Source organism: Rhamphochromis sp. 'chilingali', assembly GCF_963969265.1.
Source record: "Rhamphochromis sp. 'chilingali' genome assembly, chromosome: 15".
Taxonomy (NCBI): domain Eukaryota; kingdom Metazoa; phylum Chordata; class Actinopteri; order Cichliformes; family Cichlidae; genus Rhamphochromis; species Rhamphochromis sp. 'chilingali'.
The window spans coordinates 27,687,034-27,712,680 of record NC_137942.1 but is presented as its reverse complement, the minus strand read 5'-3'; the positions used below and the strand labels follow the sequence as shown (position 1 = coordinate 27,712,680).

The 25,647-nt window shown below is 39.3% G+C and overlaps 1 long non-coding RNA gene across 1 annotated transcript; it reads right to left on the bottom strand.

Moving 5' to 3' along the window:
* Positions 1 to 692: 692 nt before the first annotated feature.
* LOC308411494 lies at positions 693 to 11,861 on the bottom strand. The gene is made up of 3 exons (XR_013974397.1): positions 11,618 to 11,861; positions 974 to 11,464; positions 693 to 893 (listed from the first exon to the last, which is right to left on the bottom strand). It is a non-coding gene; the product is annotated as an uncharacterized lncRNA (long non-coding RNA).
* Positions 11,862 to 25,647: the final 13,786 nt, after the last annotated feature.

Genomic DNA, 25,647 nt, shown 5'->3' with positions numbered 1-25,647 from the left:
TTTAATATGGTGTCAGCCTGCTCTTAGCACCCTCTGCTCTAATGCATCCCAAAGGGGTTCTGTCAGGTTGAGGTCAGGAGTCTGTGCAGGCCAGTCAAGTTCTTCTACACCCAACTCGCTCATCCATCTTTATGGACCTTGCTTTGTGCACTGGTGCGCAGTCATGTTGGAACAGAAAGGGACCGTCCCTCAAACTGTTCCCATAAGGTTTGTGGTACGAAACTGTCCAACATGTCTCGGTATGCTGAAGATTTAAGAGTTTACTGGAACTAATGGGCTGGGCCCAACTCCCGAAAAACAGCTCTGCACAATAATCCCCCCCGCCACCAAACTTTACACTTGGCACAATGCAGTCAGACAAGTATTGCTGTCCTGGCAAACACCAAACCCAGACTGCGACGCATGATTCATCACTCCGAAGAATACATCTCCACTGCTTGAGAGTCCATGGCAACATGCTTTACACCACATGCTTTACACCACTGCATCAGACACTTTGCATTGCACTTAGCGATGCAAAGCTTGGATGCATGGAAACCCAAACCCTGATCTGTAGGTAAGATTTTGCTGAGTGTTTGGAAAGGCAGGTATAACAGAGAGCACTAAAGAGAAGGGATTTGAAAGTACCTACAGGTCCTTTTGTTAAGGTTCAATGCAGGGGTCTCAAACGCAGAACTCCTGAATCAGCTGGACACAAGGGTTTATTTACAGAGTTCACCAGGTGTATATACAGGAAGTGCAGGGCAGTGCTATATACAACAATGTGAGGGATGGGGCTCCAGGGAAATCCAAAGGGGGGAATCACTGGCTCTCCAACTCTCCACATACACGACTGCAGTTCCTTTCATCACACTTGACACACAGATTCACACGGGAAAGGTAATCCAGGGGGTCTGTAGAAGAGGAAACAGGAATGAGTACGATATTCACAGACACTCGACTTATCTTGAGCTGTAGCTTGACTCGCACTGACGCGTGGTAGACAACGATCCAGCGAAGACCAGCAGTCACCTCCTGGCTTAAATGCCGTTCACCTTGATGGGCATCAGGTGTGTTCCTTTCCGTGGGCGTGGGCCGAGGGCGGGGGAGAGGAGGAGAGAGAGAGAGAGCGCGAGAGAGAGAAAAGGAAGAAAACAGGCCGTGACACCTTTATGGACATGTTACAGACTATCCCCTTCTTCACTTCATGATGAAGTAGGGCAGACCACTCTAGAAATTAGCACTCATTAGCTGAAAAAGTACAAGAACATCAGGGATTAATATAATAATAATGATTTCATATTTTGGTTAGTTATTTAGGGCAGCGTTTTGTGTTATATTTGCATGCTAACTCAGTGAATATGTTCTGCACATCTTCACCTAAGTTCATCTTTGTCTTGAACCTCTTTACTCCCACTGCTTCTGTTACTAGCTGTTGGATGAGCTAATAAAGCAGCCACAGGAATATCCCTCTGCTCAAAGCTCACTGACTGAGCGCTGATAGTTCCAGTTTAGGATGCAGCTGCAGGAAGTTTATGTGTCATCCGTGATCTACAGCATTAAGCCCTCTAACTGTGCGGCGCAGAAGTGGATGACAAAACAATAAAGCACAGAATAAATCTGTGTCTGACTCACTGTATGGAAGTCATTATCAAAAAAGCCAAACATTCTGATGGGAATGTCACTATTTAAATAACTTCTTTGCAGTGATGTTTAAAATAATTCAAACCTCTCGCTGTAATGACTGTTTTTGGCGATAAAATCCTTTGGTGCACTTTCCTGACTAAACCATTTTCAACCATTCAGCAGCCGCTCTGTGCATACTGCTGTCCACATCAGCTGATGGGCTGCAAGTGCAGTCTGTGCTTCTCATAACTTAAAGAGTTAGACAGAAAAATAAAATATGAAATGGGGCTTAATCTTGATTTGGAAATCCCTTTGAGACCAGGTTACGCTCACGCAGGAATACCATTTAATGAGTATCCCGTAATAAAGCAGTAATATGACTCTTCATGGCACCCCTCTGGACATGCCCATGCTGCTTTTCCAATACGGTGAAGACAACCTTTTTGCCTTTAGTCTAAACAGCGAGGTCACAAATCAAAATAAGGAATGCTGACTGACCTCAGAGTCACTGAATGAGATGCCTGATCAGAGACCCTGGGGTTAGGATCTAGTGCTCCTGAACAGCACCGCTGAGCTTGATCTTAAAGAAAAGTCCATGCCAAGCCTGAAGCTGTACTTTGAGTTTTAGATGATATGTGTATCTAAGAGTGCTAAGAGTGATTTATGAGCTATAGCTGAGGACAACAGAAATGATCTGCTAATGGACCGAGGGGACAATTGAAGTAATCACCAAAGCTTTTATGTCAGAGCAAATCTGATAATTCACTAAAGACCAATTACAATAATAAACTGCTGGGAGCTGTCAAACACATGCCAAGTCAGTCAAATCAATTGTTGTTCATCCTCCTTCATAAGAGATGTAGTGTGGACCAACGAAGTCTGAAATGATGTAACAATACATTATTTCTAAGAGCTAGTGTTTCTTTATATTTACTTCTGAGTCTTTATAGGCATCACTCAAATTATTCTTCAACCTTAATAAACATGAAGCAAAATCAAAGATTTATTTATTCATATAATAAATCATTAAGGAAAATGTGCTTGGTATGAACTGAACACAACATAACAAAATTTACATGTCAGTCAGCATTTTGGGAATAAATATGTATTTTTATTGTATCTGATGATGTTTCATTTTCCATTTTGTGGTGAAAATAAAGTCGTAGTAAATGTTAAACGGTTCTTTTTCAGAAACAAACCTAATCAAAGAAATGCTTGTCATCGTTTCGTCTCCTCCGGCCTCGAAAGGGAAACTGGCAAGCGCCTGCAGATGCTTTGTCTTTTACTGGCAAATAAGCACATCAGCTCATGTAGCAGCAGCTCGTTTGGCAGATGCCTTTTAGATGAGGTAATACTCAGTGATTTAATCTGCCCTATCATCACGCACCACTAGGATCTTTTATTGATCAAAGTCTATTTAGAAACAGCTGCTGCAGTAATGCTGTATAAGAATCAAATTAGAAGAGCGGCTTTCTGCTGTTGATAGATTTTTGTTTCAGAATCAAGAGGCACTCGTTGAAAGAGTCGACAAAAATCTAACAAATCAATAAATTACCATCCACCTAAAAGCATTCACATGACTCAACTTGAAAGTGATGCTGCGCTGGAATCCTGCACATTCAAGGGTTGCGGAAGAGACGATTTCCATCCATTGTGTTTGGTGCACATAAACAGCATCCAACTGAAGCTTTTTCCTCCTGCCTGAAATATTAATTTGTTTTTCTTTAGTGATGATCTTTGAAAAGAAAGAGTCCATTTCTGCTCTGCTTAGTTCAGTTATTGTAATTTCAGCATCCTGACCTGTTGCATGTCACTTGAAATTTTGATAATACTTTATAATATGGACTGTGCAAAAGTTCTAATCTCCCTGTAATTAAATGGAATTTCAGTGTATTTTATTTGAAATTACAATGTGATTATATTTACTACAAATGGTTATTGTCATTAATTATAATGGTTAATGATTAATTATATTCCTTAGATAATTATGCTGTAAGTAAACGTAAATAATGTCGAAGTAATTTTACATAGTACATCAGTTTACAGCAAAGCAGACAGAAATGTTACTAATAATAATGATTGCAAAATAAAAAAACAAATACCGAATAATCGAACATCAATCAAGCTTATTAATTTAATGAATATTAAATAAAAATGAAAAATCAGAGCAATAAGAATTTACACATGTAAAATACATGAAGGTATGCAGTACTTAAAATAGCTTATAGTACTTAAATTTACTTCCAGAATTATTTATTTCTCTTTTCCTATAAAATAACCAAAGTTATGCATTACTTAAAATTACTCATGCACTATGTAAAATTAGACATTACTTGCATTTACTTTCAAATTACTTAAATCTACAGACAGAATCATTATTTCTTTGTTTTCTGTATAAACCTGACGTTACCCCCGTATTCCTGTGTACCTACCTATAAGTATTTGAAGGTAAATAGAACATTATAATTTCAGTTTGTGCAGGCTATACATTACGCTAATCCAACACCCCCTTAAATATTGATGCAACAGATGTTAAAAGGAAAGGTTCCCAGGAATCTCTCCCCTAGTGGACCCAGGATATGCTGGCAAACATCTCTCTCTTAGTTGGCTTGAGGACATCTCTTCGTCCCCCCAGGATGAGCTGGAGGAGGTGGCCCAGAGAGGCGGGGTCAGGGCATCTCTGCTGTCTGCTGTCCTCACAACCCAGACACAGACAGAAATCAGGAAATTAAATGTTATTGAACTTGGCCTCTTAGTACCAACTGAGCATAAACACCTCAGCCAACCTGAGCATCGTTGGTGAACACAGTTCACCCATCTTCTGATGGCTGCTTCCAGCAGGATAATACAACATGTCAGAAAGCTCAGATCATCTCATAATGGTTCACTGTACTCAAATGGCCCTTACACTCACCAGATCTCAATCTAATTGAGCATCTTTGGGATTCACTGGAACAAGAGATTCACATCATGGATGTGCAACTGCAAATCTGCAGCAACTGCGATGCTATCATGTCAATACTGAGCAAACTCTCAGCTCAGACTTTTGGACATTTAAGCCCCTGAGTATCATCATTCTCATCCTTCTTTTGCACACCACTATAAAAACCACTGATCCATCCATTCCCAATGGCCCTTAGGATTAACTTACCACAGAAATATGGATGGCTAATGATAGGTGCATGTATCTAAATCTTCTGTTGCAGACTTCTTATGTTAATCATTGTAACACTCTTGAAACTGGTAGATTTGTGTTACCAGTTTTCATTAGTGGGGAAGAAGGATAACTTTCCTAAAAGTTTTTCAATGAAAACAATGAGAAACAGCTTGTGTGTCCTTCTGTGCTTCTATAAAAGACAATTGTTATTAAGTGGTATAGCCTCATTGGAGCCAGGGGATTTGTATAGCAGAGGCAAACAGCAGACTCCCAACAATAGTCATTATGTGAGAACAATAACCACTTCAGATACAGTGAAGCCCACTATCCCTGTGTTCCCAGCTCACTTTATCATTTTTCTTGTTCTGCCTGCAGCACAATAACGCAGCATTAAAAATAGGACTTGGATATGTTTAGAGATAAGCAAGCAGGGTGGTGGGAGGGTCTGATCCTTCACTCAACACTTTTCTCTCTTTGGCCACTGTGATGAGGGATACATTCTTCAGTGTTTCCAGCCAAGGATCACAATAATCCTTGTGTCAGGAGCAAGTATTTTAAAGATTGTACAAAAATAAATAATGGGAAAAAAAGCAGATTTAATAGTGGATTAAAGACTTTAACAGATTATTAACATGACGAAACTTTCAAATATGTAAATTAGCATTTATTTTGAGCTACGTGTCTGGCCACTTTATAAATGCTCACTAATGACTACAATTTGCAGGGCTGCGCTTGGCATACGATGGAGGTATTCACTAAAAATAGCTTAAAACAGGGTGGATGAGTGTGATGTCCAGTTGTGGGCAATAAAACCAAAACAATGAACTGAAGGACGTCAAAGGCGCCATCAAGCATCAAACATCCTGTATTAGATTGTCCAGTGGGATCAGTGACCTCCTTGCCACACCTCACCTGACCTCAACCCATCATCCTGACATTCAAACTAAAACAGGGCACATCCAGCAATTCTTTGTCATTTTCTCAGATGAACGATAAAAAAACTCAACTTTCTGCAACCCCCTCTCCATTCCTACTCTGCCCTTAGGGGTCACTATCATAGCACACCTGATATTCTCACTCAAGTGTATGTGGGTGTATTGTGGGAAATGTAGGTGACAGGTATTGAGAAGTAGAATAATGAAATTCAGATAATATTAGTGCTATAAAACCAGAGTATTCTTTTAACTAAGAAGTGCATTAGCTCGGCTCCCATGTCGCCACGTGTATCGATGACTGATTAGGAATCTGACTAAGATCAAAGGGTTTGCTGTATTTGCTGAGGAGCACATGGTCTTCTGTGGAATACATTAATGTGTCAGAGAGATTTTAAACGAAGCCCATTCAGACTTATTGTGCAGCTCAAATGCATCTTCTTTTAAGAGTCCTGACGTTTGTTTTGCCAAGATAATCTCTCCCAATTTCTTGAATTTACTACATGACCGCGTGAGTCTCTGCTGTATTTTTCCTTTTGTGGTCAGGCTGCAGGCGGCCCTCCTGTTACTCTGCACAGCTGTGGAGCCTCACTGGAAGCTGCCTCCTCTGCTCATCCAGCACATTAGAGATGCCATGAAAGGCTGCACAGAGGTCCTCCTCCCACAATACCACATTATAACCTGAAGGATATGTGTCACATATTTCCCGTTCTGCCATTTTTGGTGTGTCTTCACAGTGTAGCAGTCTTGCTGATATCATAAAAGGCGTGCTTTCACACATCAGTCGCTAGATTCCATTTTTGGCTACTGCCATGTTGAGTTTTTTGTTGTTTTATGAGCCAGAAGTGACTGTATTTGTACAAGAAGGTGATGTTATCAGCTAGCTGGTTATCAAGCTGTATGCATAACTATATGGGTGTCACACAGCCATAGATAACTGCTAATCAGTGCTACGTAACAACAGCAAAACTGGAATACAGAAAAGCTGTAATTCACTGAGTGTTTCACTGAAATGTTTCAGTGTAGTCTGGTTTTCATTCTGTTTCACATGACCATATCTCTGTTTGTGTAAAATGTGTAAAATGTCCCTTGACCATGTATTTATACAACTAGATACTGTATACAGGTGGATGAACACCAGCATGACAAATACTACATTTCAAGGGAAATACCAGAACTGATTCAGTCATGCATTCGGTCTGTTTATTTTCCGGAAGCTCTGAGCTGCCTAGTATTCCCACCAATGGTGTCACTTGAGCTATTGCTCCTTTCCACCCACTGGATTCCACTCAGCTAATCAGTCCTGCAGTACATATATACACTCCCAGCCTTCTATCCCACTTTAGACACACTTTGTGCTGAGTGTTGTAGCTAGTTGTATTCTCACTCCTTTTGTTTGGAGTCAGTTTTTTAAAGCTTGATTTTGTAGTCATTCATTCTCCATTTAGTCCTTATATGTGGCTTAAGGTCAGCTTCTTTCTTTGGCCAGTTGTGAATGATGGCTGCCCATCATTAGTTACAGCTTCATAGTCATAGATTACATTCCTGAATCCGTGGGATTTTGGATGGGCAAAGTTTCTTCACAAATGAATCGTTTTGATGTGGATTTTGAAGAGTGTTTTCTTATTGATAAGAGAACAACAAATGCATCGTTATGTAACTGATTTTCTCTCAAATCTGGCACAAACGCAGTTCCCGTTATACTGTCACCAAGTGAAAAACTGCTCTCTGTGACCTCATTAGTAAGATAAATAAGATAAGATTGATTTTTATTTTTTCAGCAGCATTTAAGCATGAAGTACAGTGATGTTGCTCATAGTTGTTTAATCAGCAATGTGATTTACTAAGGTTTACCAAGAGAGGCTGAATATGACAGATGTTTGTGGACTCGCATCACTCTTATCTTCAAATGCCCTGTTTAGTTAATTAACTGCTGGTTGAATAACTGCTGGTCTTTTTTCCAAGTTTAGTCATGGATGAAAAATAATTTGAAAGTGAAAGTTGAACCAACATTGCAGATTCTGCTTCGATGTACTTCAAAAATGTCTCCTGGATGTTCTGATTTGGATTTCTACTAAAAGAAAGTTTTCGCTAAAGAACTGTTTTCTAGCTCTTTATTAATTAAAATAAAATAAAACAAAATTAGTGACTAAAACTTATAATCTCATGCCTTTTGGTGCACCATTTCTTCTACTAAGCTGACTTCACCTTTAGTAATGCCATTCATGCCTTTATGTTTCTGACATGGCAGACAGGTAAGGGAATAATAGCAAGAGTTGATGCGTTAAGTTCAAAACAACACCAACAAATGAAATAAAACTTATATATAAAAAGCTCTAAATAGTTCTAAAAGAGGTTCCAATAAAATTGGTTTGTATGTGGTTCATCATGTGTTGACTGCTGTTGTGATTTTTACATATAAATAAGACTAAATTGAGTTGAACTGAATTGAATTGACAAAGTTACTGCACAGCTTCAAGGCCAAACTTTTTGCAGGTGATGAGACGCTAAGAACGTTTCTTCTGCATTCTTAAGCGCTTGAAATGAAGGCAATCATGTGAGTGTTATAAGTCACATGAGCTGAGCTGTCAGTCCTTTCTGAGGCGTTGCCCACCGCTCCATCACATGTCCTATTACGGTCACCTGGTGTAGGTGTGATGCTGCGAGTCTTTCCCAAATTAAGCGTGTTCCAGTTGTAAAGTCAGTAAAGCGAGGAAAAACAGGATTTGTTTTGCTCCTGCATAGTAGAGACATTCTTGCATCACTGGCATTTACAGTGGAGTGCTTGTTTTCTTTCTCTTAAAAACACCACTGCAGCACGTTCACGGATAGAGCCCGGTCAAGGGCTCTGCATATGACTCATTTAACGAGTTAAAATACACAGCAATAGAAGGACAGTTTCCTGGATTGTTACATGAGGGTCACTCCAACGCTGCTCCAACTTTTTGAGGTCGAAGCCCGACTTGGAAGGAGCATTGCAATTGAAAATTCAGACTAGGAACTCGTGAATCCCAACATGCAATTTCAAATTGAAGAAGTTTTATCAAGAATGGAGGTTGGAACACTTGGGACTGGGGAGGGATCTCAAAGGTGCGTTGTACATGGCTGATATCTGGTGTGGTAGGCCTCCACCTCTGTTCAGACATAAATAGGACATAAATAGCCTCATTTTCTCTTCTCTCAAACCATCCGTGTTCCAGTTACAAAATGGGCTGTATTTGTTTAACACCAGATGTAACGGGACTCAAACCTTCCAAAACTTTCAACTTTTGTTTCATCGGTCCACAATCCAAAATCAGTCCACAATATTTTCCCAGAAGTCTTTGGGGATCATCAAGATGTTTGGCAAATCTATGACGAACCTTTGTGGTCTTTTTGGTCAGCAGTGGTTTTCTGCTTGGAAATCCATGAATGCCATTTTTGCTCATTCTCTTTCTTATCTTGAATCATGAGCTCTGACCTGGACTGTTTAGTTCTTCAGTTGTTGTTCTGGGTTCTTTTGTAACCTCTTGGATGAGTCACTGATGCATTCTTGGAGCGACTTTGGTAAACTCCTTGGAAGGTTCACTACTGTTCCAAGTTTTCTCCATTTGTGAATAATGGTTCTCACCGTGGTTCAGTGGAGTCCCAAAGCCTTAGAAATGGCTTTGTAACACTTTTCTGACTATATGATGTTCATTGCTTTGTTTCTCATCTGTTCTTGAGTTTCTGGTGGCCTGATGTGTTACTTTTAGCCTACTTCGCTTTGTCAGACAGTTTCTGTCTGGCAGTAATCAGGCCAGCTCTCCACAAATCTGGGTAATCACATTTACTTCATAATTTAACACAGGTTGGGCAATTACTTCTACACACAGGCTTTTTTTTTTTTTTTTTTTTTTTACAATAAGTGAAATAATCGTTTAAAAACTGCATTCACAAATATACAAAAACTAAGAAACTAGGAAAGGGGAAACTACTTTTTCACAGCACTGTACATTTTCGCCTACACTGTTCGAATCGATACTCCTTCATATTTTTATCCAGTGCTTTTTTTGCATTAGCCTTATATGATGACTGGCACATTCGGTATTCTAAACTTTGACTGCCCAAAGAATCTGGCTCTTGGATCAAGCTGCTTATCTTAACATTGCTGAAAGCATGATCGCTTCAACCTTCAACTGAACCAGCTCCATCAACAACCACAAACTTCTGTACAAGTGTAGTTTGGATTGCAGCTTTTCTTTACAAAACAAACGTCCTATTTGAGTGTTTTATCTTGTGATATCAGAAATATTCACATCGTTAAATAAATTCAGTTATTTACGCCAGGAACATTTTAAACTGGTATGTGTACTGACTTTGAAATATGCAAAAAATGTTGTTTAATTTTCTGTATATACAGTCTGACATTTCATGTCTGTTAGCACTGGCCTTTCCCTCCCTGCATTTAAAATTGAACAGTCCTATTCAGAGACACATCTGTGGCATTAATTATGCCTCACTCATACACAGAAAGCATCCATTACAGACCCATTAGTTTACATAATTTGTTATTCCCAGCAATTCTCACAATCTCGCCTCTGTTCAACCCTTCCAATCTGAGAGGAGACACGACAGGTCATATAAGGACAGCAGACAGGCCAAACTTGCAGAAAATGTTAAACCTAAACCAACCAGTGAGCTTAAAAAAATAAAGAAATTTGACCCAGTTTCTTTCATATAACTTTAGAAAACAGACAAAGGATGTTTAATTTTCACATCTGAGGACATCTTGCCTCCATAACATGTTGCCCAAAACTCTACTTGTTAGTAAAATTAAACATCCTTTTGCTTAAGGAAGGACTGTGTCCCTGCTTCCTCTTTGATAGTGGAGCATTAAAAAAAAGTTTCCCAATGAGACCTAAATGTTCACCAGTCCTTAAAGGGAGCTCAGAAAACCTGAAAGCATGACTCACCACTCTCGCTGACAAAAACACACAAACATCTGGGAGCTGGAATTATATCTAAATAAAGCAAGATCAAACAACACTCAATCAGACAGACGTGATGTCAACTCCCCGTTTTGATGATGATGACAATGTGTATGAAACTTTTCGCCGTGGAATTTGGCGCTGAAAGAGAATAATCATACGCACAATCAACGTAATGACTAAACAGTCTAGCGTGCTCCAGAATTACTTGCATCACACGTTTTTATTGATCAGACTCATGTAGGCCATTAGAGCCAAGCTGTAAAAAACACTCTGGCTCGCTCTGCGATTTGCTGTGGTTACCGTGTTGTGATCAAAGAATAAAAGAAATACCCATTAATAATGTCTGCAGTCCTTTCTGGACTATGGTTAACCGAGCTGGATGGCACGCATCCATATCAATTCCACTTTTAACACTCCCCAGCACCAGTGCTTTGAAAAATATTAATAGCTGTGCACATGTTCTGCCTTGAAGACAAACACTTCTTGTAACTAGCCGCTGATGACTTTTAAAACAATCCAAATAAAAGTTTTTGTGTGGAAATAAAAATGCAGTATACGAAATAGAGTGTTATTCAGAAGAGAGGTACGAAGTAGGACATTTATTGCAATCTTATTTCTGGTGTTTATACTTCGAGTCCTTTCTCTTTTAAAGACAAGAGGAATGAGATATACATATGTTTAGAGAGCACTATACAGAAAAATAAACCATACAGGACAACGGGGAATACTTACACAAAAGTCTTAAGGCACTCCTCAATTCTTTTGATTTTTCCTTCCAAGGAGCCAGACTTACCGTATTTTTCGGACCATAAGGCACACTGGATTATAAGCAAAACAAAACAGTCAGATAAGTCAAACTTTACTCAACTCTTTCTTCTTGCTTCCTCCACTTCTTTAGCATTGATTCATTGATGTTGAATTCTCTCGCAGCTGCTCTATTCCCTTGTTGTTGCAGTATATTAATGACTAACCTCGTATTGTGGATGGATTATCTCAGTTGAAGTTTGGTCCATTTACAGCATCCTGCCATGCGATTGCATTTGTCCATAATCAGTAACGCGTAACGCGTTACTGCCCAGGAACGCGTAGGAACGCTGCGTTACTGTGTTACTAAAACCGTGATTTTTTTGCGAGAATGTCTCATGACAGTGACGTAAGCGAGTGCGACGTTCATGATAACAGCTGTGTGCAGATCAACAATGGATCATATATCGAGTGCGGGAGAGAGTATGAGCGTGCAGCGTTTAAAGCGTGGAAGTACTGACCTTACTTTGAGTTTGATTCCATAAAAAGTGACAAAAACATTAGTGTCCGTTGTGCTTGGGAAGAAAACTTCTTTTTACACCGAAACCCCCCCTAAACAAGCTCCGAGTGCGCAACGACGTAATGGGAAATTCACAGAGAAACTCACGGATTCTTCAACTGACCGCTGCGGCACACCTGCACCAGAGCACACCTCCGCCTACGGCACTCCTGCTATACAGGTGAAAATAAAGCAACAGGACCGCTAGTCTTTGATTTTATTTATTTTCTGCTGTGTTTTAAAACAAGTTTTAAAAAGAGACTTTTCCATTTGATTACATTTTGTATGATGGATTATGCAGAAAAAGTAGAATTGGGCTGAAAGATCTATCGCTTTATCACCTATTCAGGTTGTAAATCGTGTTTTTAAAAAGTAACTAAGTAACTAAGTAATTAATTACTTTTGAAAATAAGTAATCAGTAAAGTAACGGGATTACTTTTTGGGGAAGTAATCAGTAATTAGTTACTGATTACTTTTTTCAAGTAACTTGACCAACACTGTCCATAATCATCGGGAACCGTCACGTTAACTTTTATCGAGTGGAAAAAAGTTCATCCTCTCTAGCACATCGTTATATACCTGCTAGTCCAACTTCAGTAACCCTACAAACGTCACTGCTGTTTAGTTTTCTGTCTTCATTTATGTTGGAAGTGATAGCAGAGCTGTACGTTTTAATTTGTTTCAGAAATCTCTCAGTCAGAACATGGTATGGCATGTTTAGGTGTAAACTAGCGAGCTAACTTCCTGCTAACTTAAAATAAATTTAATAAATTCTGTTTTCATGGATGCCTGAATGTGAAACTTAATTCAGGCATATATATATATATATATTTAAATATGTGTGTGTGTGTGTGTGTGTGTGTGTGTGTGTGTGTGTGTGTGTGTGTGTGTGTGTGTGTGTGTGTGTGTGTGTGTCAAAAAGCACACAAAACACAACAGAAATAGGAAAAACGGCAACTGAATTTTAAGTGTAATAGACTTTCTGAAGGTCTTTCAGAGTTTTTCTAAGGACATTGATTGCTTTTTCATTTATTTGAAGTCCAGTCTTTCTACCTGATCATTTTCATTCTTTTCTTGTTTTTTAAGCCACTTAACATTAACCTAACTTGAGGGATGAACCAAAACATGCTTGCATGTTTCAATAAATCTCTGTATCGGTTTCATATCTTCTTAACAAAATACAAAGGAATCAGTGTTGACTTTTGAGCACAACTTTCAATTCAGCTTCAAGAGAAAAATGATAAAGTCTGAATGGCACAACTACAAACTGTCTGAAAAAAAATACCTAAGCTGATTTTTTGTGTCCTAGTGTCTTAACTACAGGGAGAAATGTTACAGTAAGCATGTTTTCCATGCTAATTTAGCCTCATTTAGCACACAGTAAATGTACACGTATTTAAAATGTTGCTGTACTGTATCAACATCATAGGTATTAATAAAGGCTCATCAGAGTTTTTAAATTAAAATTATTAGTTTTAAAGTGTTGTAACAGTCATTCTGGTTTGCAGTGTTTGTTAGGCTAAGAAGGTCAAGGTTTAGCTAGGAATGGGCAATCATGACCAGGACTTCTGTGGCTTTCAATAATAACCAAATGAGGAATTGCATCATTGTCATAAAGAATGATAAAATGTAATTCAGGGTAAAATATTCTGTTTGTGGAGACTGAACAATGGTAACCAAGCAGCTCACAGTATTACACTACTAGTAACATATTCCATTTTTTAAAACATGTTTTAAACTGTTAGCTTAAATTACAGCAGATTGACCGTAAAATAATATGATGCTAACAAATCACCAGCATGGGAGACCAGGTCGGATGGCCACATAGCATTTATCCAGTGTCTGCTACAACAACCTAAAATTCCCATCCTCTTGACCTGATCACACCCATGTATGCAAAACACTTGCAAGCGATGAAGTGCTGAGGAGGGAACTTGTTCATTTTGTTGTATCAACAAAAATAAGTCCTCCTCCCTTTAAATAAATTATAGAACTACATTATAGAGAAATAAAATGTATATATTAATTTTGGGCCATAAAGATAGGAATTAGGTATGTTTTGATATTAAATTTTAAAGTCTAATTTTAAATATAAAGATGATTTTAGCACAGAAGTCTGTCTTAATATGGACAGAGTTGGTTTGCACATGTGCAGTACAGATATACATGGGTTAACTTATGTATATATAAATCCATGAAATCATTTATGTAACCACAGTTAAGAAAAAGTAATTATGTTTTCTTCTTGACAATTGTTTATTGCTCTGACACCAAAGCAGATATCCATAGATTGGGGGGGGGGGGGGGGGGGTTGCCATTATAATAAATAACATGGATATTATAAAGTTATAACTCATAGGTTATATTAATATAAAGTGTACTTTAGTTTCCATCAGGATTGTAGGTTCATTGCTCATAAAATTTTAATTTTCAGGACGCCAAGCAAATACTGCCAGAAGGTCAATCAAGATGAGACTGAGGCCAAGAAAGTCGACACAAACACATGCACACATACACATCACCCCACACGAGCTGTTGTTTGTTTAAAATACAAATGTGCATGTGTCTGCCAGTTAAAAAATGCTCATTATTTACCTTTGTCATTTCATTCTTTATATCCATGTTTTCACTATTTCCGTTGGTACCAGTTTGTGTTTTTTAACTTGTGACCAAGAACTATAAAACAGCGTGAAAAGTTTGCCAACTAGTCCCGCTCTCACATACTTTATTGCTAATACTTAATTTGCTGCAGTGCATGTTTAAATACAAATAATAAAAAAACTCATAAAACCGTCTGAGCATGTAAGAAGCTCACACCACAGTTTCATAACTGTTTCAGCAGAGAGCATCACTTATTTCATTATGCACTCTATTCATCATAAGTGGATGAGCAGATTATCTGTTTCCTGCTGTCTAATTAACATTTCACTGCATTTGCTTTTTATCCGTGGAGTGGCTCTGGGAGCACTCCTTTTCTTAATGCATCCCCAGACTTCAGAAAGCATCCAAACAGATCAATACTGGCTGGCAGAGTTGAAAGCATGTCTTTAGGTATAAGTCTGTAAAAAAAAAAAAAAAAAGAAAGAAAGAAAAAAGAGGAAATAGCTCCCACTCATTTCACCCACGCTGTTGAAACTAGCGTCGGAATGAAATGGCTCTCGGCATCAGGCCCTGTAATGACTTTTTGAAGCTTTTGAGCCACTGAATGCTTTGCGGAAAATAACCTAGCAATCAGTGTGAAGAATAACAAATGAGATGTATATGAACCTTCCAGAAAATGTCACTATTTTTAAAAGGTAAGACTGGAACTCATCGACCGGACCTTTTATCGCCTTACAATACTCAGCTTCTTTTACCCAATCAGATGTCGGAGGCCTCTGAAACAATCTGCTACCTCTCTGAGGTGCATTATATAGAACTAGTGCGTACAGCAGTTATAGCTTTTCACTTGTCCAATCAATTAATTTTCAAAATGTCAGGGCGCACTACCAAAATCCATGAAGCTGAGACATTTTATTTGAATTTTAAATTGCTGTTTCAGATTACACATAAATATTTAACCAGTTCAGAAAAACCGACAAAGCAATAGTAATGACAAGGTGAGCGAGACGAGTGGTCGAAGAAGCTGCCGAGGACAAAATGACCCCGAATCTGGAAAAACTGGTGACTGGAAGTAGGTTGAAATTGATGGGATGTCCCCAGAAAGCGATCCTAACCTCATCTCCATGGGAGCAAGGGACACATTGTGACTCACAGTTACGAGGAAATTGCGTAACCTTTGATGCTCGCTGTGGAACGAGTGGATGGAACAAGCCATCATAAAGCAGGTGATGAGATGATAATGTGTTTTCGTGTAATTCTACTCCAGGGATACCAGACTTTGGATCTTTACAGGCTGTGGTCAATCATCATTCACCTCTCCAGATGCTGATTATTACATCAGCAACCTGGCACAGACCAACTGAAGTTTCCTAAATGGGAATATAATTTTTCTGTGTGCCAGTCGTAGCCATCCTGGCAACTTGTGAAATGTTAAATTTAGATCCCACGAAGCTGAAACTACTGTCAGCAGGCCACAAACCTAAATGCGATATCATTATGACGGTTTACTTTCTAAAGTCTTTAGCTTTTTATCCATTCCAGTTAACTAGATTGTTTATTTTTTCCACAGCTTTTTAGCATTTTGGGTTTATTTTAGTTTTCTATAATAACCAACCAGCAGTCAAACACAAACCTGCACCGCTTAACTGTACAAACAGGAAATAATGCACCATTTCCACCAAGCCACGTGCAGCGGTAATCTCATTTCATGGTCTACATGGTACAAATCGTTTAACAGTAGCTGGGCGCAGTAAAATGAGTTACCCTGCTGCGTAGTTGTCTTTCACCTGGAATTCTTTATCGTCATCACTTTGGTTGCTTCTCCTTGTGGCACGTCTCCTAAAAACATTCGTAACCAACTTCTCGAAATGAGAGCAATACTTAAACCTCCTTCTGAATGTCAGCAAGACAAAACTGATGGTGGTGCTGTGTACAAGAAGGGGATGAGCATTTTCTACTTTCTATAGAAAGCTCAGATCCTTTGCCGTGTTCAGCAGCATGTTGGAGATCTTCTAATAGTCTGTGGTAACGAGTGTAGAGCTGGTGCAAGGCTCGAAGCATCACTGGTCAGAATTTGGAGGCATTCCAGAGTGAGGGACACATCATCAGTGAACAAACTGCTCTCTGTCATGGCCAACCCTTCACTCTTGCTCCACTGCACACCCCTAAGGCAACAGAGCGTATTCTCCCACATCCTCGTTGCCAAAAAGAACGCTTCAGGAAATCATACCCGCTGTTCTCGAAAGAGATGTATAATAACTCTTCACTCTGTGAGACGTGAAGTCCTGTCAGGTATAAGATCCTAAACATGCTTTCATGTTACACCTCCATGCAGCTGTTTTTCTTACATTCATACTGTGCCTATTTTTTATTAATGCAGTTTGCACTTCTCTTTAACACGTTAGACTGACTGTTTTTACCTAACTTCATTTTTCTTTGTTTTTTGTAATTTCATGAATTCCTGCACTATCTCATAGTGTAAAGGCCTGCTGCACTTTTATTTTGACTTTGTTGTCTATTGTAGACTGTACTATTTTTACTCTTTATTATGCTGCGGTAACACAGGAACATCCTTTGTGGGACTAGTAAAGTATCTCTCTCTCTATCTATTACCTGTTATCATATATTAATTTTTTCTTCTGAGAATAAAGCAAGAATTCAGTAAGTATGCAGAGAGAAAAAAGTCTGAACTGTAACCTTTTACTCAGATCTGAAAAAGAAGTCATGGCCCATAATTCTCAAAAGTGGTCCTAATCTTTTTCCAAGAAAAAAAAGTCAAATGAAAGGGTTATAGTTATGAAGAAAAAAAATCATAGGTCACAACTTTTTGTTCCAGAATTTTGAAAAAAACAAAAAGAAAGAAAACTTTGCTCCACTGCCCCCAAAAAGCCAGAATTCTTCCAAGAAGGAGAAAAGTTCAAAATAAAATGTAAAAAATTAAGTTAAATTAAACTGATGTGGTCAAATTATTTTTTTAAAAACGTATACCATGCACCCCCACCTCAACCAACCAGTCTCAAAATCTCAAAATTCTGAGATTACAGAATTTTTTTTTAAAAAATGTACAAATTCTGACTTTTATTTTTTATCATTCTGGGGGAAAAAAAGACGTCTTGACTTTTCATCTCGGGATTTTAGAGAAAAAAGTCATTACCCCGGTTGTTTTCACTTGCCCTTCTTTTTTTATCAGACAGTGTATAGCCTATACCTTATAGCTGCTTTATGTCATATGCTCACAAATGCAGCCACCATTACTGCTGCGGCACAGTGGAAGTGAAACCACTTGGGAATAATGTGAAAGCTGATTGCACTGAAGCTGAGTCCAATGCTGTACGGCCTTCAGGCCTACTGGGACAGATTGCCATTATCAGTCCCACTGACGCTCATGAGCAATCAGTTTCAGCATCCCCTCATTCCCTCAGAAGAAATGCACCATTGTAATATAAACCTCAGACACATAGCATTACACTGTAAAGATGGAATTCAGATCAGGAAACATAAAACCAAGAAAGCGAGAGATATACAGACTTGAGTTTCACCATCTGGAGCCTGATCACTCTGTCTTTAGCAGAATCGTCGTAGTGTTTTAACTCCTGACTAGTTTGAATTTTATTGCATTTGAATTTTATTTTTCATTTCAGTTTAGTGAAGAAGATTTGAATAATTCAGCATAGATATAACAAAAGAAACACAACATGTTTTGAATCCAGCTAGCTCAGTCCTGTAGACATCTCAAATCTGAATCAAGATTTGCACCAAAGCCTCTTATCAGGAAGGTTTTGATAACAAATATGACTGTCTTGATGTACGCTCAATCATCCAAGGAAAGGAAATTCTTACATCCAGATGAAGGCTGATGCAGGACATCTGTGAGGACAGTGAGACCGTGGTCGGTGTGTGGTAGAAGCTACATCTGGGATCAGCTCTGAGCTCCTTGTCTGCGATGGTGATGGATGGTTTAACCAATGAGGTCAGGCAGGAGTCTATGTCGACAAAGATGTTTGCAGATGATACTGGGATCTGTAGTGATAGTAGAGAGTCGGTGGAAGTATGCGCTAGAGAGAAAAAGAAGGAAAATCAGTTGAAGTAAAACACTATACGTGTGTGAATGAGAGGGAGATGGGTGGAACATGGGTGGAGTCGAGGTCCTGAAGATGGGTGATCTGAAATACCTGGGCTCAGCCATCCGAAGCAATGGAGAATGCAGAGGGGAGGTGAAGAAGAGAGTGCAGGCAGAGTGGTTTAAAGCAAGTTTCAGGGGTGATTTGTGGCAGAAGAATAGCAGAAAAAGTAATAGTGAAGGTTTACATGATGGTAGTGAGATCTGCAGCCATGTATGGTTTGGACAGCTGTGATGGTTTCATTGGGAGTGACCACAAGGCAGAGAAGTATAACGGCATTGATCAGATGGACAATTCAGGTTGAGTGGTTTGGAGGTAAAGTTAAGAAGGCATGGTTGGGTTTCATTATCTAGGAAGCTACTTGAGTTATAGGTCCTTCAGATTTTTAGGGTAAATATCTGGAACTATGGATATGCACTGACACATGATTGAAGTTTCTAAAATGTTTAGAGGTCCTTGTGGGCCAGGTGAGTGCTGGGGTTTTTCCACAGAGTACCAGTTTCCACCCCTGGGTGGAGTCGCTGCGTTCCTGCATGTCTCCACACCTGCTGGCAATTGAGCTGCCAGTACTGAAGACCAGCGCTCACCACTACTCGTCGCCAAGTCTTCAGCTAACCACAGTTAGTGCTGGCCGCCATAGTGTTTCACAGGAAGAGATTTTGTTCATAGAAATATTTATTCAACCTGTTTTCCTACCCTCAGCCATCCTGTTGTCTGCCACCTCCATCCTCTGACAATACACTCCTTCTTCCTGGAGCGGATTTGTACTCAGCAGCTCTTTGCAACATAGCAGCTCTTGGATTCACTCACCTGCCTGCCCTCCTGTTGCAGTACTCAACAGATCACCTCCTCCTGGAGCCCAAACTGCCTCCTGGTCTTGTTTCCTGTCCCGTGGCCCTGTGCCAATCCCCTCTTTAAAATTCCCCAGTGCCTTTATAAATCTAGTATTTCACATAGTTCAGTATCACTCCTGTTTGTTAGGTTATTAAAGTCTCGTGTTATTCCCCATAGTTCACAGTATTTTTTATAGTTCACAGTTGCGTTATTGTCTCGCCCTTAAAACAACATTCTGTTAATTACCCTCACCCATGCCTCTGTGTGTGATCTGCATTTGAGTCTTGTCTGGTTCAGCCTCGACCGTGACAGTCCGACCTCTAACATCAGATTCGGAGGCCAGTAGAAACCACAGTTTCCTAGGTAGGTATTTTATTTACAGCTTCTAATTAGTGCTGTCCACGTTAATAATAATGGATTGGATTTATATAGAGCTTTTCAAGGCACCCAAAGCGCTTTACAATGCCACTATTCATTCACTCTTGCACTCACACACTGGTGGAAGCAAGCTACGCTTGTAGCCACAGCTGCCCTGGGGCAGACTGACAGAAGCGAGGCTGCCATATCGCGCCATCGGCCCCTCTGGCCAACACCAGTAGGAGGTAGGGTAAAGTGTCTTGCCCAAGGACACAACGACCAGGACAGAGAGCCCGGGGATCGAACCGGTGACCTTCCGGTTACAGATACGCTTCCCAACCCCCTGAGCCACGGTCGCCCACAACCATAACCGCATTAACGCGGAAAATCTCCGTTAGCGAGTTAACGCGGCTCGCCCTGTGCGTAGGGCTGCACGGCCTGAACGTGTAAGTGCAGTTAGCTCGTTAACGCATTAGTGCTGTGCAGCTAATGTCATCTTAACAAAATTAACGCTGACAGCACTACTTCTAATTTACAAGAGGTGAATTGTTTCACAGACATTAATGATTGAATGTGGGGAAAACACACACATTTTCCTCCAACCTGAATGCAGTATTCCTCAAGTATGACACCATGTACCAAGTACAAATGGCACTCATCCTGTCTTCTTGTATTTGCAAAAATTCATAATGGGAAAATGAGAAAATGGAAAATGAGAAGTATCATTGCCCTCCATGCAAAATGGTTTCCACGGGCCTCCAAATATTTTAGGGACCTTGTGGTAGGACTCGACTTAAGCGGTCAAAGAAGTGCAGGAGACTGATGCTGTCCAGTGTAGCAAGTGATTTATTCACCATTTTGTGGCCCAAACAATATTTACAAAGAAACAAATAAGAAACTCAACTCTATAATTAACTCAGTTCAAATAAACATAACTGAACTTAAATCAACAGAAATTAAGGTCAAACTGCACACAGCTACACTGACCTGGACCTTTCTCCTCTGAAACACCTGAGTTCTTCTGCTTAAATAGTCCACTTAACCAAACAATTTCTCCTCTGGACTATTCCATTCAGTAGGTAGGTAAGATGAACATGATTATATTCAAACCTCTACTACTCCTCTTTACTGGCAACATAAACTCTGGTGTAATCAATACATATTACAACAATAAATCTATTTCTTCTCAAACCCTCTAAAATCAACTTTATTAAATTATAAGAGTTCTTCACCTTCTGCACTTGGTCTCTTCCTGTGACCTCAGATGAACCCAGAAGGTATAAAGCAGGAAGTAAAACTACATTTCCTCCTTTTGTTTCTGCAAGACAGGTAGGTAAGGTAAGTTCTAAAAAATACAAATTTACAGTTGAAATAAAGAACATGTTAACTTAACAAACTTTTAGGAATTGATTTAAACCAAGATGTTATATCATATAATCTGTAAAAGTGCAAAACATAAACAAACCCGGGATAGTAGATGTTTGCCTATTGCAGATTACATGTGAAATATGGTTAATAAATCAAAACAAGAATGTTAACTAAGAATATAGACAAATGGTCTTCTCACCCACTTTGTCACAGACCTCAAGCATCCATCATTCAGTGCTAACTTGAGGCCTCCTGAGAGCACATAGTCATAGTTTTTGATATTGGTCCTTCAAAGAACATCTAAAAGCATACTTTACCTTTATCCATTAAAATACTTTTTTTTACATTTTTGATTTTTTTTTAGAAAATTGATGAGAGTAGGGACCTGAAGTATTGCATAAATTATAATAATAAAAATTGGATCTTCTCCATGGAACTTTTTGGAAAATTCATAATAGTCAGATGGGAAGTTAAAGGCCATTCAACTGTTTACTCTGTTGATCTTGATAAATAAAATTCAGCAAAGTTCGCAGTGAAATGACAGTTTGTCAAACGTAGTTCAAATGTTTCCAAGGAAATTCATATCCGTTATTAATCTCCTAGGAGCCTGCAACAAAAAACAAAACACCTCAGTTTAGTTTTACTGTTTCTCGGTGAAGTCTGTTTAAAGCTGCACATCACCCACTATAAACATATCTACTCCAGAGGGACTGAAAAGACAAACATTTTGCAGTAGTGCTGTGAACAAAAATGATACTTTAGTCAGCAGCCATAGTCACGCTGAGAAACCGGAATAAATAATGCCCACAACACCAACACAAACAGAAGCCAGTATATTATACACATATGTACAGCCTGACAGTAACTGAGACAGCAGAATATGCTTTATGTTCATCTGAACACGGGCATTGACAGTAAGGGTTGTCTTAACCCCTGTGTGGCCCTTTAAAAATGCACCCCTTCCGAGCCCTGGGGACCATAAATGGTCCCGCCCCAAAAGTGCAATAAAAAGATTATATATTCATATTTTTTTCCACTTTAAATTGGTCAGTCTTTTAAAACTACTTCTCCCTGAAATATTCATATAAAGTTTTAATTATATTTTCGTTGTTTTAACCCTTTAAATCCCAGTTTTATTACATGAGCGCCGTTTTTTAGCCCCAAAAAACTAAATATTTTCCAAAAAAAACATTTGAAGTAATATTTCTTTGTTATTATAATTAGGCCTTTAGATGGACTAAAGATTGGCATATACAGTCATTTCGATCGCCTTTTTTTTTTTTTTTTTTTCAGGACCAGAAAATGGTCTCCAGGCGGCAAATGCTCCTCCTCTAGGCCGAAATAAGTGCATGTTGCCGGGGTAAGTCGCGACGATCACCGGGGCACGATCACCGGGGACTGCTTTTTCCAGCCCACACGTCCGATACCACGTGACAACAAATACGTCATTTCCTGTTGACTAAAAAAAAAATGCACCCTCTCATGGTCCTAGGGACCAAAAAATGGTCCCGCCCGATCAGCGGGCGAAGCCGCTGCTGCACGCCGGAAATGAGGCTTCATTTCCCGCAGGTCTGTCCAAGAAGCCCGCTGTTTTCCAGCAGGGATCAAATGTGGAGCAAGGGCGCCACCCGGTGGACAAATAAAAAAATTACAACTCTAAGGCTCATAGACCAAAACGAAGCGGAAACATACGTAATCACCAAGACATTAACGGTAATAATTCTGCAGTGAAAAATAGCGTTTATAATGGAAGTCAATGGGGACCAAAAATGGTCCCCAGGGCTCTAAGAGGATGTGTATTGTTAGCTTAGCCACTGAAGCTAATTTAAGGAAGTCAGACTTGAATTTTGAAATGAAATTATGCCAAACTTTTTTTTAGAGAATTTGGCTATATTCCATTCAACACAGTGCAAATGGCTTGTAACTGAAAACCTAAAGGGACCATTTATGGTCCCAGGGCCACAATAGGACTGAGTCTGGGGCACATTATCAGATTCAGAAAGCAGTTTTTTAGCCTTAGGGAGCTTATCAGTCCTCAGTAAGGCCACACAGATAGCTGTTAGTTAAATATTGAAGTCCTAGCCAACCCACTCACGTATCCCCAGATGATGAATGATACCCTGGAGGCGTCATGAGGAAGATCGGTGCCAGACTGTTAAGCTGTTTCTGCTGCTAAGTGTCTAACTATCCTGTGAGTTTATAGAATTAAATGCTGAGAGATCAAGTCAGTAGCATAGGCCAAAAACTAAAAATAGCTTTCCTCCCTCTTCCTGCATTAAAGTTTATCATCTTAATACCTTCATGCAGTATGCTGGTAAACTCTTTGAAACCTTTGGATTTGTTTGCAGATGCAATATCAAATGCTTTGTATACAAAACATCTCTAAACAGCTGTCTAAATAGCTGGACAAGCTGGGAATTAGGCTTATTTATTTATTGAAAATACAGATATTTTATGGTAGCGTAAAACCTGAAAGCTGTTACTTTCAAGAAATTTTCTAGGAAGCCCTTCTTTTTTATACCTGTAAAGAACTGATAATAAGGGCTCTTGATCCTGTCGGTAAAGTCTTAAAAGTGAACACATATTTTCCAGAATGTTAAAATAAGCTGTGGACAGAAAAAGTGTATATATAAAAGAAAAAATACAGACAAAAAGCAAATGAGCAGTCAGACTTTATTGTAATCGTTTAGCGACCTTCACTGCGGTGGAGTTCCTGCTGGGCAAGCAAGGCAAGTAGTGCTTGACCAGTGAAATCGGGGGGGAAAAAACAGACATCAATTGAAACAAAGGGAGTGAAAGGGATTTATCTCCCTTTAGACCCCAGTATACCTGCTGCAATGGTCACTATGCTCACCACTGTAACATTGTCTCACACTCACTTATATTTATACCAGCCGTTAAGGTTCAGCTCTGTTGTTTATCATGAGTGTGTTGATGTCCTGTAAACAATGGCCTGAACTTGTCAAGCTGCAAAGCCTGCAGGTTTATCCACAATGAGAATGTGCACATTGTGGATAAACCTGTGCTCTTCGATGGAAAACTGATCAGCATGCTAGAAAAACTGCTGCTGGCTTTGCTTTCACTGCTGTAAGATCAGTTGCCATCTAAGCATTTGTAGAAAGACAGCCAGCATTAGTAAGTAAATGGGTTTCTGTGAGTTATCATCATACCAGATAAGTTTGCTCTTACAAACAACTTTCACTAATATGTGTAGTGTAGAGGAGTTAGAGAGTAATGTGAAAAGGTTTAATAACTCCTTCCTTTTTTCTTTTAATGATAAATCCTTGCAAATTTATTCCTTCATTATTAAACACATAACATCTCCCATGTAGAGTGTACATATAGCCAGAGATGGCACGTAAAGAAGTAACAAATACTTTGTTACCTAACTATTTCTTTTTCTGACAGTTTTTATTGTCCTCGGTACTCCCTTCACACAAATATTTGTACTTTCTGTTCCTTGTATTTTCAAAATAGGCTCATTACCTGGATGGAAATCAGCCAAGGTAGCTCATGAAACATCTGTTTGCATGTCGTTGAATTCAGTCGTGTAAATCCAGAAGAGCAGCAGCAGCACAGGTCAGCTGATCACATAACAAGAGCTCAGAAATTAGTGTGAGTTGTGGGGGTCGTGTAGGGTTCCCTCACTTTAACCCCTTACTGTTCTCATTTTTCTGCTTAGGTGTAGAGGCAAAGTCACCCTCTAAAAGTGCTATACAAATACAGGCCATTTACAATGTGGGAAACAGGAAATAGTTTTGTTTTTTTATTTCTCTTTCACTGCTTGTGTCCTACATGGTAGACTCAAGCTGAGTCCATTCATTAGAATTAGAACTTAGACTGGAATAACATTTGTATTCTTGTGCACTGATATTTTACATTAATATATAAATGGGTTCAGATACCTTTGCATCAAAGTATTTGATAGAATTAATCTTCAATGAGCAACTTTTTCTTTCTTATTTAGTACATTAGAGTCTGCACTTCTCACTTTTACTTGAGTAATGAAGTTGCTTCTGTAGTGCAAATTTTACTGGAGTATGTTTTTTGGTTTTTTTTTTACTTTGCTTCTACTTAAATAAAGAATGCCTGTACTTCTGCCACCTCTGCATATGTTCTGCAAATGTAACAAAGTTATTAAAAGAAGATTTCCTGGATCCAAACTGGAAGTTCCCTGACCACACACAGCGATCAGTCTCAATATTAAAACCACCTGCTTAAACTCAGGTCCCCTTCTTGCACCCAAAATACCTCTGAGCCACTGAGACATGGACTCAACAAGAGCTGCCGGTGTCCTGTGGTATGAGACATCCAATCTTGCCAGCATATCCTTTAAGTCTTCACAGCTGTGAGACGGAGTAGCCAAGGCTCAACTTGACCTTTCAGCGTCTCGCAGATGCTCAATCAGATTTAGCT